General features: G+C 42.1%; 1 protein-coding gene across 2 annotated transcripts in view; it reads right to left on the bottom strand.

The window, feature by feature from the left end:
• LOC126336564 (uncharacterized) overlaps window positions 1-15,601 on the bottom strand; it is a 119,070-nt gene that overhangs the window by 64,080 nt on the left and 39,389 nt on the right. Inside the window, exon 1 of one of the 2 annotated variants that reach the window (XM_050000413.1) lies at window positions 2,325-2,462. The exons of the other annotated variant lie outside the window; for it this stretch is intronic. The gene's annotated coding sequence lies outside the window, so the exon portion shown is untranslated. Of the gene's footprint in view, window positions 1-2,324; window positions 2,463-15,601 lie in introns of those variants that run through there. 2 annotated transcript variants of the gene reach the window in all.

Here is a 15,601-nt window from a genome sequence, read left to right as displayed (position 1 = left end):
ACTTGTGACTCTTAGTTGCGATTTCTCACGGAAATCCCAGTTTGACTCTGTAGCGAATAGCATAGTATGAGCTTTGCTCAACAGATGGCACTGCTAACTGCGCTTTTTAGTTGCTACTTGCGATTTCAGTTGCGATTTGGCACTGAAATCGCAGAAAGCAGTATGGAATTCGGCCAACAGATGGCTCATGGCGTTTAATGTGAAATGCTACTTGCGACTGCTAACTGTGACTGAAATCGCAGTTAGATTTTGTAAAGTTGTTATTGTGATATCTGTGACTTCTCAATCACTGTGATTTCTAACAGATACGCGATTTCCTGCCCACGACTAGCTGACATCATTACCCGTGACTATTGGTGCAATTAAACTTCACGTCTTCGGATAGCCTATCGTTGGCAGCGCTTGCAGACAAATGAATATTAAAGATACAAACGAAGAAGCTTGCTGTGTGAGCACGCACAGCCAACATGAAAATAAAAGGTTTGTTAATGACACTGAAAGAGGGATTTTACTCGAAATCTTACCAATGACTACAGGTGACAGTTTACGTTTTGAATCTGGAGAGCCGGCCGGAGTGGCCGTGCGGTTCTGGGCGCTACAGTGTGGAACCGAGCGGCCGACGGTCGCAGGTTCGAATCCTGCCTCGGGCATGGATGTGTGTGATCTCCTTAGGTTAGTTAGGTTAAAGTAGTTCTAAGTTCTAGGCGACTGATGACCTCAGACGTTAACTCGTATAGTACTCAGAGCCATTTGAACCATTTTTGAATCTGGAGGGTTATTATTCTCAACAAAAATAAAATCTACAGGAAAACGTCCTGAATAATTCCTTAACGTAGGTATATAGACTTTGTAACAGTGGTAAACATACTCATTCTATTTTGCATTACATTTTAAAAGGAACATAAAATTGGACTGCATTTCGTTGGTAGCCCTAGTTTTCAGTCCATGAATACAACAAATAATGTTTCATTTGGCCGATAAAGACTTTTTCGGACGCTTCATGAGAAAATGTCGAGCAAGATTAAATGTAATACCTTCTTTATATGTGACACGTTTCTCTGTTTATCTTTTCTTTGTCCCCTTCGACCATGTTCTATTTAACTCAGACGCTGTAAGAGCGTAAAACGTTGCGTACACGTTACTGCATAGTTCGGCCACCTGTTGGTAAAATTGTGAAGTATTACGAAGCTTTATTGTACGAGCGGGGAGAAGCGAGCGTAGCCGAGGCTGAGCGGCGAACTGGGCAACTTCGCCAGGCTTTCGTACTTCATGAATGAACTACTTCATTTGAACGGTTCACGGCAAAGAGTGAGATGAATGAAGTAGTTCACGGGAATGAACGAGTTCGATCCATCTCTAATACGTAGAAATGTTGCTCGCTAGTGTAAACGGGAATGTTGCCAACATGTTGAGGGAACAAGTTGCACACACATGTTCCGAACAAAAACACGTTCTGGGCTCAATGTAAACGCGCCTTTAAATGTATTAGAGATTGTGAATATGGACAACCATCAGCTGTACAATGGAATGACGAAAATGAAAATTTGTGCCGGACCGGGACTCGAACCCGCTTATCGCGAGCGATCACCTCACCAACTGGTTATTCGTGCACGACTCACGGCCAGGCTCTGTCTTCCATAAGCCCTCAACCATGCATATACAACATGTACTCGCACGTCCATTATGTATAATCCTGTACGGGTGAGACATTTTAATTGAAAGTCGTTTGCCCTGTGTTGGAAGATACAAACGATATTTTTCCAAAGAAAATTCCGCACTGGCTGTATCAATGATTTTTATTAAATCTGCGACCGTTTCGCACCACTTATCGGTGCATCCTCAGGCAATCTGTACCAAAAACAATATAATAAGGGGTCATATAAACTATTCGATCCCCCAATTCTGATGTATAAACTGAACTTTTAAACAACCAGTTTTTTGAATGAGACGAGAAAACACTCACATACGCTATTTATAACAATATAATAAGGGGTCATATAAACTATTCGATCCCCCAATTCTGATGTATAAACTGAACTTTTAAACAACCAGTTTTTTGAATGAGACGAGAAAACACTCACATACGCTATTTATAACACGGTCACGTTGAACATTGCCCTGTAGCCACTCCCCGCCATTCACGTCCAATATACCGTCGTCTGGTGAAAGCGGTAGCTAAAATTAAATTTTTTTTTTTTGTAATTTTTTAAATGATGGGAGCGGCGATGACCTAGAAAATAAAAATAAAATTCCATGCTGATAAAACTCCCCTAAACACGAACGACGTAGAGCGTTCATTAGCACGAACAAACAGCGAAACTTACCGTGCAAGCTGAGAGGAGTCGCGCAGCAGCGGAGGACACGGCCAGACTGGCTGGCCGAAACGCGGAAAGCGCTCACGCAGTGGCGCGAGGATCGCCGGAGGCCGGATGACGTGTACAAGGTGTGAAGAGTGGGGGGTGCTGAACATTTCATAAACAATTCCATATGTCTATTTTTTAAGAAGTCAAATACCATACTGGGTGGCCAATATAAAACATGGCAATTAGATAAAACCATAAGAATAATAGAGGTGGTTGTTCTGAACGTGCAAGGCCCAGAGTACGCATAAAAATATATAGGACAGACCCTACTAACAAGTAAGTGTGACCTCATTCCTTTCCCCCATCTGCTCCTATTCCTCGAACATATCCACATCCTCTACACCTCCCACCACCTTGATCCCCCTCACCCCCTGGTTGTTCTTCTCCTCTCCCATCCCCACCCCCTGCCACGTCTTCACTGTTGTGTCCCCCCTACCCTCCATCTCTGCACCCTTCATCTCCTTTCCCAAGGTGGCTTCCATCAACTCCCCCTCCCAGATGATGCCCTCTCTCCCTCCATTTATACCTCCTATCAACTCTGATCCTCACTCCCCCTTCTTTCCTCTGTCCTTTTCCCGGGCTCCCTCTCCCCCCTTCCATCCTCTTTTTTTCCCACCTCCCCTCTCTCTGGCCCCTTCTCTCCCCCGAGTCCTTTTGCATTTCCGTCCTCTTCCTCTTCTCACTCCCTCTCGCGTCTGCGGGCAAGTCTTCAGGTCCAGATTGTATACTGATTAGGTTCCTTTCAGATTACGCTGATACTGTAGCTCCCTACTTAGCACTCATATACAACCGCTCGCTCACCGATAGATCTGTACCTACAGATTGGAAAATTGCGCAGGTCGCACCAGTGTTCAAGAAGGGTAGTAGGAGTAATCCATTTAACTACAGACCTATATCATTGACGTCGGTTTGCAGTAGGGTTTTGGAGCATATACTGTATTCAAACATCATGAATCACCTCGAAGGGAACGATCTATTGACACGTAATCAGCATGGCTTCAGAAAACATCGCTCTTGTGCAACGCAGCTAGCTCTTTATTCGCACGAAGTAATGGCCGCTATCGACAGGGAATCTCAAGTTGATTCCGTATTTCTAGATTTCCGGAAAGCTTTTGACACCGTTCCTCACAAGCGACTTCTAATCAAGCTGCGGAGCTATGGGGTATGGTCTCAGTTGTGCGACTGGATTCGTGATTTCCTGTCAGGAAGGTCGCAGTTCGTAGTAATAGACGGCAAATCATCGAGTAAAACTGAAGTGATATCAGGTGTTCCCCAGGGAAGCGTCCTGGGACCTCTACTGTTCCTGATCTAGATAAATGACCTGGGTGACAATCTGAGCATTTCTCTTAGACTGTTCGCAGATGATGCTGTAATTTACCGTCTAGTAAGGTCATCCGAAGACCAGTATCAGCTGCAAAGCGATTTAGAAAAGATTGCTGTATGGTGTGTCAGGTGGCAGTTGACGCTAAATAACGAAAAGTGTGAGGTGATCCACATGAGTTCGAAAAGAAATCCGTTGGAATTCGATTACTCGATAAAATAGTACAATTCTCAAGGCTGTCAATTCAACTAAGTACCTGGGTCTTAAAATTACGAACAACTTCAGTTGGAAGGACCACATAGATAATATTGTCGGGAAGGCGAGCCAAAGGTTGCGTTTCATTGGCAGGACACTTAGAAGATGCAACAAGTCCACTAAAGAGACAGCTTACACTACACTCGTTCGTCCTCTGTTAGAATATTGCTGTGCGGTGTGGGATCCTTACCAGGTGGGATTGACGGAGGACATCGAGAGGGTGCAAAGAAGGGCAGCTCGTTTTGTATTATCGCGTTATAGGGGAGAGAGTGTGGCAGATATGATACACGAGTTGGGATGGAAGTCATTACAGCATAGACGTTTTTCGTCGCGGCGAGACCTTTTTACGAAATTTCAGTCACCAACTTTCTCTTCCGAATGCGAAAATATTTTGTTGAGCCCAACCTACATAGGTAGGAATGATCATCAAAATAAAATAAGAGAAATCAGAGCTCGAACAGAAAGGTTTAGGTGTTCGTTTTTCCCGCTCGCTGTTCGGGAGTGGAATAGTAGAGAGATAGTATGATTGTGGTTCGATGAACCCTCTGACAAGCACTTAAATGTGAATTGCAGAGTAGTCATGTAGATGTAGATGTAGATGCCCTGCCCCTCTCCCCTCTTATGAGTCCTCTCCCTCCTTGGTTCCCAACCCTTTCGTTTTTTCCTCTCCTCCCTCCTTGTTTTTCCCCCTCCTCCAGGTCCCCCCCCCCCCCCGCCCCAGCCCATCTGCCTTTGACTCAGGAGTGTCATCTTTGTGCCTCCATTTTCGTGCAGTGTTTTACAGTGAGTGTTCTACAGTGAGTGTTCCGTGTTGTGTCTTTTGGGAAGTTTTGCGAATGGCCATCATACTGTTGCTGGGTGTAATTTTTTATTACTTGTGAACAGAAACCAGACTGTCGCCATGTTTTTTAATTGTGTGTCTACTATGTTACTTGTCTGATTCCTGTGTATTTTATTAACATTGTCAACCCCTTTGCTTTCTGTTTTAACTTTCCGCATTTTTCCGCCATTTTACACTTTAAGTCACCGTTTTAGCGCCTGTTTTTGTTGTTTCTTTTCTTCTTCCGTTTTTAAAAAAGTCTGTAGGCTGTAGAGCAGCGTACTAAGCTCCTGCCAGCCCGCCTCCTTCGGGGGAAATTGAAAATCAATAAAGAAAAAAAAAAACAAGTAAGCTATAGGGGGAAGACTACCTGTTTAAGTAATCAAAATTTTCTAAAATATACTTGTGCCTTAGATCGGTCTGGGCATTAAGTGAGGAGCGAGGGGATTTCTTCAGAACTCCGAAGATATCAACCTCTTCCAAGACGTTAAGGGCAACACCAAAATACAAAGGGAAATGGGCAAGGATAGGAAGAAGAAGACAGTTTAGAACCGGCCACGCCACTTTGCGACTCTTGTCAAGAGAGTAGAATGTTTTACATTATGATTATGTGACCACATTTGTTGATAAAGCACAGTGGTTTGAAAATAAAAGAACGCCTTATCATTTTTAGCTACTTTATGAAATGTTTCTAATATTGCATTATACAAGTAAATTGCTTTTCATTCATTTTACTGACTTTTTTCAACGAGATCTCAATATTTGTTAGGGCAGCCCAAATTAGACCACAGCTCTAGGTTGTGTCAACTTTCTAAAATATTTTTAAATCCAAAATAAGAAAAAATAGTGAGAGTATGTTACATTTCACCGTAATGGTTCAAGCAAGACACTTCAAAGTATTGTTTACTGCAACATTCTTTATTTTGGACAGAACGTGAGTTGTATCTCAAAAAGTAAATGGTAGCCCTAATTTAGACCACTTTCCTCTAATGGATCAAATAGGGGAGATAAGCAATTTACGGCATAACTTGACTAAAAGAAGGGATCGGTTGACAGGACACATTCCTCGTGTCAAGGAATTATCAATTTGATGTTGGAGTGAAGCATGGGGGATAAAAATTGTTGAGGGAGACCAGATCGCAGTCGTTATTTGGAGATGAAGAAGGTTGCACGGGCCTGAGTAGTGTGGAGAGCTGCTTCAAACCAGTCTTTGGAATGAAGATGCCACCGCGTTCCTTCATTCATTCACATATTCTGTTCCTCACGGAATGTACGAATTCTGATTACTCAAACGATGAGCCACAGACGAGGGCAGAAACATACACTTAAACATGTACCTGGGAGTAACAGTGCCTTGAAGTATAATACGGAACTGTCATTACGTTCTCTGATATGCGAAAGCAATGGCAGACTTTGGGTCGTTAGTGGAATTCCTGGAATGGTAAAACGGCTATGAAGAATATTATTCTTTGACATTGTCAATGGGGGGGGGGGGAGGGGGAGATAAAAATCGTACGTCAGTATTGCAATTTTTCTTTACTGATTACCGGTTTCGGCTCATTACAGAGCCATCTTCAGATCTAAAAATACAGAAAATTGCTTATAAGAAGTGAACAATAAAAAAAATACGTTCAGTACTTGAATTTCCATTGTGGAGTACACACCAATCTAAAATTCTGCTCAGTGTATGACACTTATCACACATCGTTGTATTTTTTAGAGCTAAGTCGCCGTAGTTAAACAAAATAATCCCATTGACATAACACGAAAACATAAAAAAGTGACACTATAACATGCAAAAGTAGATGGTAATATGAAGTACCATGTCTAAAGTGAAAATATTACTTGGTTATGTAAACTGTCAACGTTAGTCACTAATCAAATGTTGTTACAGTGCCAATTTTGCCGCACGTAATTACAAACGATGAACAGCAATGGTAATTGCATCGTCCATGAGTGGATATAAACCAGAAATGATTTGTAATATTCATATCAGGAATGACATCTTGTTTACGTCCACTCATGGGCAATGAACTATCGTTCCTGTCGAACGTTTGTACATACATGTGGCATAATGGGCGCTCTAACAATATTTGGTTAGTGATTAACGTTGTCAATGCACATAAACAACTCATGTTTTGGCTTTAGGTAAGTTATTTCGTAGTACTCACCGTATATTTTTTGTATTCTATAGCATCACCTTTTAATAGTTGTATTTTCCCATTATGCCTATGGGATTTTTTGTTTCACTTGGACGACTTAGCTCTAAAAAATACGACGATGTGGTATGAGTGTCACACACTGAACAACATTTCAGATTGGTACGTATTGCATAAAGGAAATTGAAGTATTGAATGTATTTTTATTGTCACTTTTTTACTTAATTTTCTTATTTTTAGGTCTAAAGATGCCTCGGTAATGATCCGAAAAGGATAATCAGTGAAGAAAAATTGCTACCTTGATGTAGGATTTTTATCCACAGATAACTGTGAATGAGACTACTCATAAAATGATTGTACAACCTAAACTCAAAATTGTCAACTGACTGACAAACGAAGAAATATCTAAAGAAAATCAGCTTTAAACTTTCAAGAACCTTTTTTTCAGTCTCATTTACGACTACTATTTTGACCCTTACACATAGTTTACATAGGGGCCATGTAAATGAAATTAAACTGGAAATAGTTCCCACAACGATACATAAACAAACATCGTTTTGAGGATCCGTCTGTGAATGAACGGGAAGTAACCGCAATACGTAGCACAATGAACGGAAAGTAATACTCCCAAATGATTTACAGTGATTTACAGAGTATCAGTATAGCTGTAGATATGAATAGTCAACTTTTTGTGTTATTTGGCTATGTTGTTAATTAAGAGCTTTGAACAGAAAAAGCCAATTAAAAAGTAGTCTACTGCTTCTCAAGTTATTCTGTCCGTTTGCTGCTTATTTACTAATCCATATTGCACTCCTACGTAAGAGATAAAACAATGTGCTTTACTGCACTCAACAAAACAAAAAGCAATGTACAGTATCAGAGGCAACATAACATTGTGTCAAAACCATAACATATATAAAACCAAGCCCCCCTGTAGCTGAACCTTAAATTGATGCAGCTCAAGAAATAAATAATGAGACCGAAGAAAGGTAACACATAGGTCATAGGTATCGACCCTAATTAAAAAGAAATAAAATAATTTGCTAATTTTCTAAACTCCAAATTTAGTTCGAAAACATCGAAAGGCGGCAATCTCAGCCAGATAAAGATAGTTCTCTAAGCACCATAAGAATAACGGCTTACGTAAGTGTGAACAGGATGTTTGCAATAATGAGGATTTATAGTCCCAGAATCCAGACGGTCAGATAATATTTACTGATGAGGCTTACGAGTAATCACAAACACAACGAATGTTAATAATTTCACAAATAATAATTCCACAATTAGGCTATTTTTCATCGGGTGCCGAACGTATTTATAACACGTTTACACATTAAACGTATTGATAGGTCACTCTGTGCAGTGTATGCTTCGTTTCGGGAAAACATTCTTTGTTTCAAGCGCATTTATTTGCTCTACATTGCAGAAAGACAGATTTGCTTGCGTGTGAAATGCGAATTGCTGTATTTCATGCTTTGGCATTTGTTTGCCCGCTCGTGCAGAAATACACGGCTAAGTGCGACTGGTGTGAAAATGCGTGATGTACTTACCGGCTTAAGTTATCCACGAGCTCACACTGAAGCCGCAACTCTCGCAAACACTTTACGCATTGCGGAGAAAAAACAACGCAAAGACTACACACCGCTGAGTAGAAGATCGTGCTTCAGAAATATTGATTGCACCGACCCACTTGACAAGCTGGGCTTCTTGTATGCACCTGGTACCCTGTACTGCACACTACAGAAGGCGTATCATGATTAACAGCGAAAACTGACGCTGATGAAAGTATACGACAGTAGAAGCAAAGACGTACCACTATAGATAGGTCTGCAAAAGAACCGTTTACGTAATAATTGCGGATACGTCCATATGAGCGGTACTGACGTCAGTGTGAAATATTGTCATGGTTAGTACAAATGTAACTGAAACGTAAGCTTTTCGATTAAGCCCTCATCTGATTGGACTCAAATTTCGCCCATCTAATTTGTACAGAAACCAGATGGCGGTCATAAGAGTCGAGGGGCATGAAAGGGAAGCAGTGGTTGGCAAAGGAGTGAGACAGGGTTGTAGCCTCTCCCCGATGTTATTCAATCTGTATATTGAGCAAGCAGTAAAGGAAACAAAAGAAAAATTTGGAGTAGGTATTAAAATTCATGCAGAAGAAGTAAAAACTTTGAGGTTTGCCGATGACACTGTAATTCTGTCAGAGACGGCAAAGGACTTGGAAGAGCAGTTGAACGGAACGGACAGTGTCTTGAAAGGAAGATATAAGATGAACATCAACAAAAGCAAAATGAGGATAACCGAATGTAGTCAAATTAAATCGGGTGATGCTGAGGGAATTAGATTAGGAAATGAGACACTTAAAGTAGTAAAGGAGTTTTGCTGCTTAGGAAGTAAAATAACTGATGATGGTCGAAGTAGAGAGGATATAAAATGTAGACTGGCAATGGCAAGGAAAGCGTTTCTGAAGAAGAGAAATTTGTTAACATCGAATATAGATTTACGTATCAGGAAGCCGTTTCTGAAAGTATTTGTTTGGAGTGTAGCCATGTATGGAAGTGAAACATGGACGATAAATAGTTTGGACAAGAAGAGAATAGAAGCTTTCGAAATGTGGTGCTACAGAAGAAAACTGAAGATAAGGTGGATAGATCACGTAACTAATGAGGAGGTATTAAATAGGATTGGGGAGAAGAGAAGTTTGTGGCACAACCTGACTATAAGAAGGGATCAGTTGGCAGGACATGTTCTGAGGCATCAAGGGATCACAAATTTAGCATTGGAGGTCAGCGTGGAGGGTAAAAATCGTAGAGGAAGACCAAGAGATGAATACACCAACCAGATTCAGAGCGATGTAGGTTGCAGTAGGTTCTGGAAGATGAAGAAGCTTGCACAGGATAGAGTAGCATGGAGAACTGCATCAAACCAGTCTCAGGACTGAAGATAACAACAACAACAAAAACAACAATATTGCGCAAGCCACCTAGCGGTGTGTGACGGAGGATATTTGTGCGCCGGCCGGGGTGACCGAGCGGTTCTAGGCGCTACAGTCTGGAACCGCACGACCGCTACGATCGCAGGTTCGAATCCTGCCTCGGGCATCGATGTGTGTGATGTCCTTAGGTTAGTTAGGTTTAAGTAGTTCTAAGTTCTAGGTGGCTGATGACCTCTGAAGTTAAGTCCCATAGTGCTCAGAGCCATTTGAACCATTTTGATATTTCTGGTACCATTAAATAATTTCCCCTTCTCTACTCCACTCGCAAATGGCGTGTGGGAAGAACGATCGTCGGTGAGCCTCTGTATTGGCTCTAATCCCTCGAATTTTCTAGTCGTTGTCACTTCGCGAGGTGTATGTGGGAGGAAGTAATTTGTGGTCTGACTCTTCCCGGGAAGCGCTTGCTCAAAATTTCGATAGCATACCTCTCTGTGGTGATCAGCGCCTCTCTTGGAGCGCTTGCCACTGCAGTTTGCTGAGCATCCTCGAAACGCTCGCGCGCTGACTAAACGATCCCGTAACGAAACGCGACGCTCTTCGTTGGATCTTCTCTATTTCTTCTATCAGTCCCACCCAGTAAGGATCCCAGGTTGGTGAGCAATACTCAAGAATCGGTCGAACAAGTGCCTTGTATGCCACTTCCTTTCTGGATGAGTAACATTTCCTTAAGAGTCTTCCTATGAGACTGAGTCCAGCCTCTGCTTTTCCTGTGGTTTGTTTCCGGATAGTTACTACCAGATATTTTATGGTAGATACTATTTCCAGCAATTTGTCATCAATAGTGTGATTGCACAGTAGTCGATTTCTTTTCCTGTGTATGCGCAAAATGTTACATTTATTTGCGTTCTTGATCAACTGCCAGAGCTCGCACTATTCATCAACCCTCTGCAGGTCATTCTCCAAATCGATACTGTCTTCTGGCATTTCTTCTTTCTAATAGACATCCGTATCATCTTTGAAGGGTCTTAAAGAGCTTCCAACGCTGTTACCTAAACATTTATATACATTTTGAAGAGTAACGATCCTGTCACATTTGCTTGGGGTACTCCGTAAATTACCTTTACATCTGTCGATTTCGTTCCATTAAGAGCAACATGATTATTAAGCGACCTGTATCGGATTGAAATTAACACACATGTCATACGCGAGAATGAAAAGAAGCTGGGTATAATGAATGGTCGTAGGCTTCTTTGCCTCACTGGAGTTTGTCTGAGAAATGCTGTAAGCCGGCCGCTGTGGAGGAGCGGTTCTAGGCGCACAGTCCGGATCCGCGCGACTTCTACGGTCGCAGGTTCGAATCCTGCCTCGGGCATGGATGTGTGTGATGTCCTTAGGTTAGTTAGGTTTAAGTAGTTCTAAGTTCTAGGGGACTGATGACCAAAGAAGTTAAGTCCCATAGTGCTCAGAGCCATTTGAACCATTTTTGAAATGCTGTGAGACTCAAATGGCAGAAATACCGGGAAGGATTTCTAGTATCTTGTTAAAACCTCTTTAATATCTTCGAAAAATGTCTGTTTTAAAGGGCGATATCTGTGAATCCCCTTCAGTCCCTTACGCACCTCTTCTTTACAGGAAGTTAAAATGACACTCTAATACCTTAGATAAAGTCATAAAAACATTCCTTCCTCACACTGTTTAACCTGCATTGTAACTTTAAGGCTCCGTTATTATTGTTAACGGAGCACAAACGTAAATGTAACGAGTAAGCTCTTAACTAGAGGCAGAATTGTTTTTAATCTCGCTAACTCTTCATACGAGGACTATCCACAAATTAACTTCCGATTGGTTGTTAAAAATAAACAAATGCCCGTAGTTTCATGGCTCTTGCGTTGCTGGAAAAGGGGACATAGAAGGTCATGTTGTGTCCCTCAGCACTCAGTTTCGTTCGACACTGTGTAAGAGGCAAGCGAATGACATAGACTGTTTTGTTTTGTCTCCGGCCAGTCGCGAGGTACGTTCTGTAACTGGCTTCCTGCAAGCAGGAGCAGTCATTTGCGCCGATGTTCACCGGCGATAGAGCTGTGTGTTCGGGGAAGGAGTTGTGAATCACCGTCGTGACGCGCTGGAGCAGTAAATTCAAGTCTAGTCGCTTAGATGTGCATGATGGAAGTTGCCGAGGAAGACATTCAGGCGTGACTGATAAACTTGTGCGTGGCAGACGTCGGTTCACATTTTCGAACTTGCCTCAGATTTCAAGGACAAGAGTTCTTTTAAGTTTCTCACAGACAGCTTAGGTTACCATAGGTTTTGTATTCAGGGGGTATCAAAATGTATGACCGATGTTGCCAAATCTGAAACAATGTGTTCCTTCGACACTACATTGACGAGGGAGAGGAATTTCTGTACAGAATCGAGAGTTGGGACGAAACATTGGTGCGTAAGTGCGTACGAGTACTCCATAACTAAGGAACAGTCCAAATAATCTGTGCACACTTATTTTTCCAGTAAGCTCAAATAATTATTTTGACAATAGATTTAATGAGATTAACATGCGAGAATACTGTGGCATCACAGATTTATTGTGAGACTTACAAGAGCCTGCATGTCAATTCAAACAAACAGCGCGGAGTGATTTTCGAAGAAATCATTACCTTTCACGACAATGCACGACTCTATACTGCGAATAGTCGGGATATGGCACCAGCTACTTTCATTTCGAATCCGTGAAAACTGCGCCTACTGAAATCTCCGACGTGAAATATGCGCCCAACACCTGCTCCTTTTACGTCACGGCTTACATGCGCCCGGACCATCGTAATTACTCTAAACTACCTGCTCCCGAGATACGGCCAAATTGCGCCGCAATATACATACTCTACCACATTAGCTGAGTGTCTAAACAGTCTACTACTGCTCTATCTGTCGTAGAGTTGACATCGTGCGATATGGAAGTTTCGACGACGATTCGCGATAAGCCGTGTTGCCACTATGAAGGCTATTCTTACATAGTGGAGAGAACGAAAGAAGACAGGGCTGTGATGAGGCGCTGTTCAAGAAAAAAACTGAACCACTGCCAAGGAATGCTTAAAACCAAGAATTCGTGGGTGTTTTTTTTCATTCGAGCATCAATGTGGAGCTGCAGATGACGTTCGGATGGAAGTAACATCTACATCTACATCCATACTCCGCAAGCCACCTGACGGTGTGTGGCGGAGGGTACCCTGAGTACCTCTATCGGTTCTCCCTTCTACTCCAGTCTCGTATTGTTCGTGGAAAGAAGGATTGTCGGTATGCCTCTGTGTGGGCTCTAATCTCTTTGATTTTATCCTCATGGTCTCCTTCGCGAGACGTAGGAGGGAGCAATATACTGCTTGACTCTTCGGTGAAGGTATGTTCTCGAAACTTTAACAAAAGCCCGTACCGAGCTATTGAGCGTCTCTCCTGCAAAGTCTTCCACTGGAGTTTATCTATCATCTCCGTAACGCCTTCGCGATTACGAAATGCTCCTGTAACGAAGCGCGCTGCTCTCCGTTGGATCTTCTCTATCTCTTCTATCAACCCTACCTGGTACGAATCCCACACTGATGAGCAGTATTCAAGCAGTGGGCGAACAAGCGTACTGTAACATACCTCCTTCGTTTTCGGATTGCCTTTCCTTAGAATTCTTCCAATGAATCTCAGTCTGGCATCTGCTTTACCGACGATCAACTTTATATGATCATTCCATTTTAAATCACTCCTAATGCGTATTCCCAGATAATTTATGGAATTAACTGCTTCCAGTTGCTGACCTGCTATATTGTAGCTAACTGATAAAGGATCTTTCTTTCTATGTATTCGCAGCATATTACACTTGTCTACATTGAGATTAAAGTGCCATTCCCTGCACCATGCGTCAATTCGTTGCAGATCCTCCTGTATTTCAGTACAATTTTCCATTGTTACAGCCTCTCGATATACCACAGCATCATCCGCAAAAAGCGTCAGTGAACTTCCGATATTATCCACAAAGTCATTTATGTATATTGTGAATAGCAACGGTACTACGACACTTCCCTGCGGCACACCTGAAATCGTTCTTACTTCGGAAGACTTCTCTCCATTGAGAATGACATGCTGCGTTCTGTTATTTGGGAACTCTTCAATCCAATCATACAATTGGTCTGATAGTCCATATGCTCTTACTTTGTTCATTAAACGACTGTGGGGAACTGTATCGAACGCCTTGCGGAAGTCAAGAAACACGGCATCTACCTGGGAACCGGTGTCTATGGCCCTCTGAGTCTCGTGGACGAATAGCGCGAGCTGGGTTTCACATGACCGTCTTTTTCGAAACCCATACTGATTCCTACAGAGTAGATTTCTAGTCTCCAGAAAAGTCATTACGCTCGAACATAATACGTGTTCCAAAATTCTACAACTGATCGACGTTAGAGATATAGGTCTATAATTCTGCACATCTGTTGACGTCCCTTCTTGAAAACGGGAATGACCTGTGCCCTTTTCCAATCCTTTGGAAGACTTTAAACCAGGAAAAGGATAGGGAACGAGGGAAAGGGACTTCTATTTCCGAAACATATTTAGAAGAACTGGGTTGCCTGCAAAATCAATGCTATGATTTGGTCACTGAAATGCCAGAGGAGCAAGCAACGAAGAGAACTTTATACTGCTAGCGGGCAAAATCGCAGCGAAATGTGAGAGATCCGCAGACTAGAGAAGAAATTGATTTCAAAGCAGAGCTGCGAGCTATGGCAGCAGTTTCCTGTTAAGAGACGACAAGTTAGGAGAAAGGATAATAGGTTTTAGCGGAAGAGCAGGGATGGAGGCTCTAAGAACTAAATAAGACTTTTTATGGCTGGAACGTTGAAGTGCTGTAGCAAACAGTCTTCGCAGATATACATCATTCTTGCCTATTTTCGGGGTGCAAATGAGACGGACTTCAATCCAGTTGCCTTTGCATTTTTACCACACAAAAGAAAAGAGATATACATCCGCCTTTTCGAAATTTGGTGGTAAATATTCCAGAATGGAAACTGCAAACGTGACCGTAGATTTGGAATCAGCAGCGATTTCTGCGATTGAAGTTGTACGACCGACAGCCGAAGTGTATGGATATTATTTCCACATGAAAAAGCCTCTGTGGTGGCAAGTTCAAGATCTAGAATTTACTCATGAATACAAAGAAAATGAAGAAGTGAGAAACAAAATCGCATGTGTGCTACGCAGGCGTTTCTTCGGCCTGAAGATGTATGTGATGACTGGCTCAAGGTACATTCACAGGCACCGCATATCCCCAGGCCTTTGTGTTTTGACTACTTTCTTGATAGGTGGTTGGAAAGTGAAAGAATCCAAACTTATCCTTTTGAAGCTGCTACAAACGGCGCCATAGAACGGCTATCGCTGTAAAAGACTGGCGCCACAAAATTAATAACATACTTGGTTAACCAAATTCTAAAACAAATGACACAATTAGGTGCATGCAAAAAGAAGCAGAAAATTCAGCATGAGCATTAATGAGGACAGAGCTGCATAGGGAAAGTACACAAAAAAAAACAGTCTTTACTTGTAGTGTGAAGCCTTGCTCTTGCCAAACTTCATGACTCTAGGTCAACAGGAGGTACCCTATAGATTTTTATGCGTGTCTCTGCAAGTATCAAAATATGTTAAATAATTGGTCGTATCTTTTGATTTCATTGACTTAAATACTTAAATTTCTTCCTCTGTCGAGAGCCCATAGACCTTAGA

The sequence above is a fragment of the Schistocerca gregaria genome, chromosome 2 (genome assembly GCF_023897955.1).
Source record: "Schistocerca gregaria isolate iqSchGreg1 chromosome 2, iqSchGreg1.2, whole genome shotgun sequence".
Taxonomy (NCBI): domain Eukaryota; kingdom Metazoa; phylum Arthropoda; class Insecta; order Orthoptera; family Acrididae; genus Schistocerca; species Schistocerca gregaria.
The sequence above is the reverse complement of the archived record's forward strand: the minus strand, read 5'-3'. Positions and strand labels throughout refer to the sequence as shown.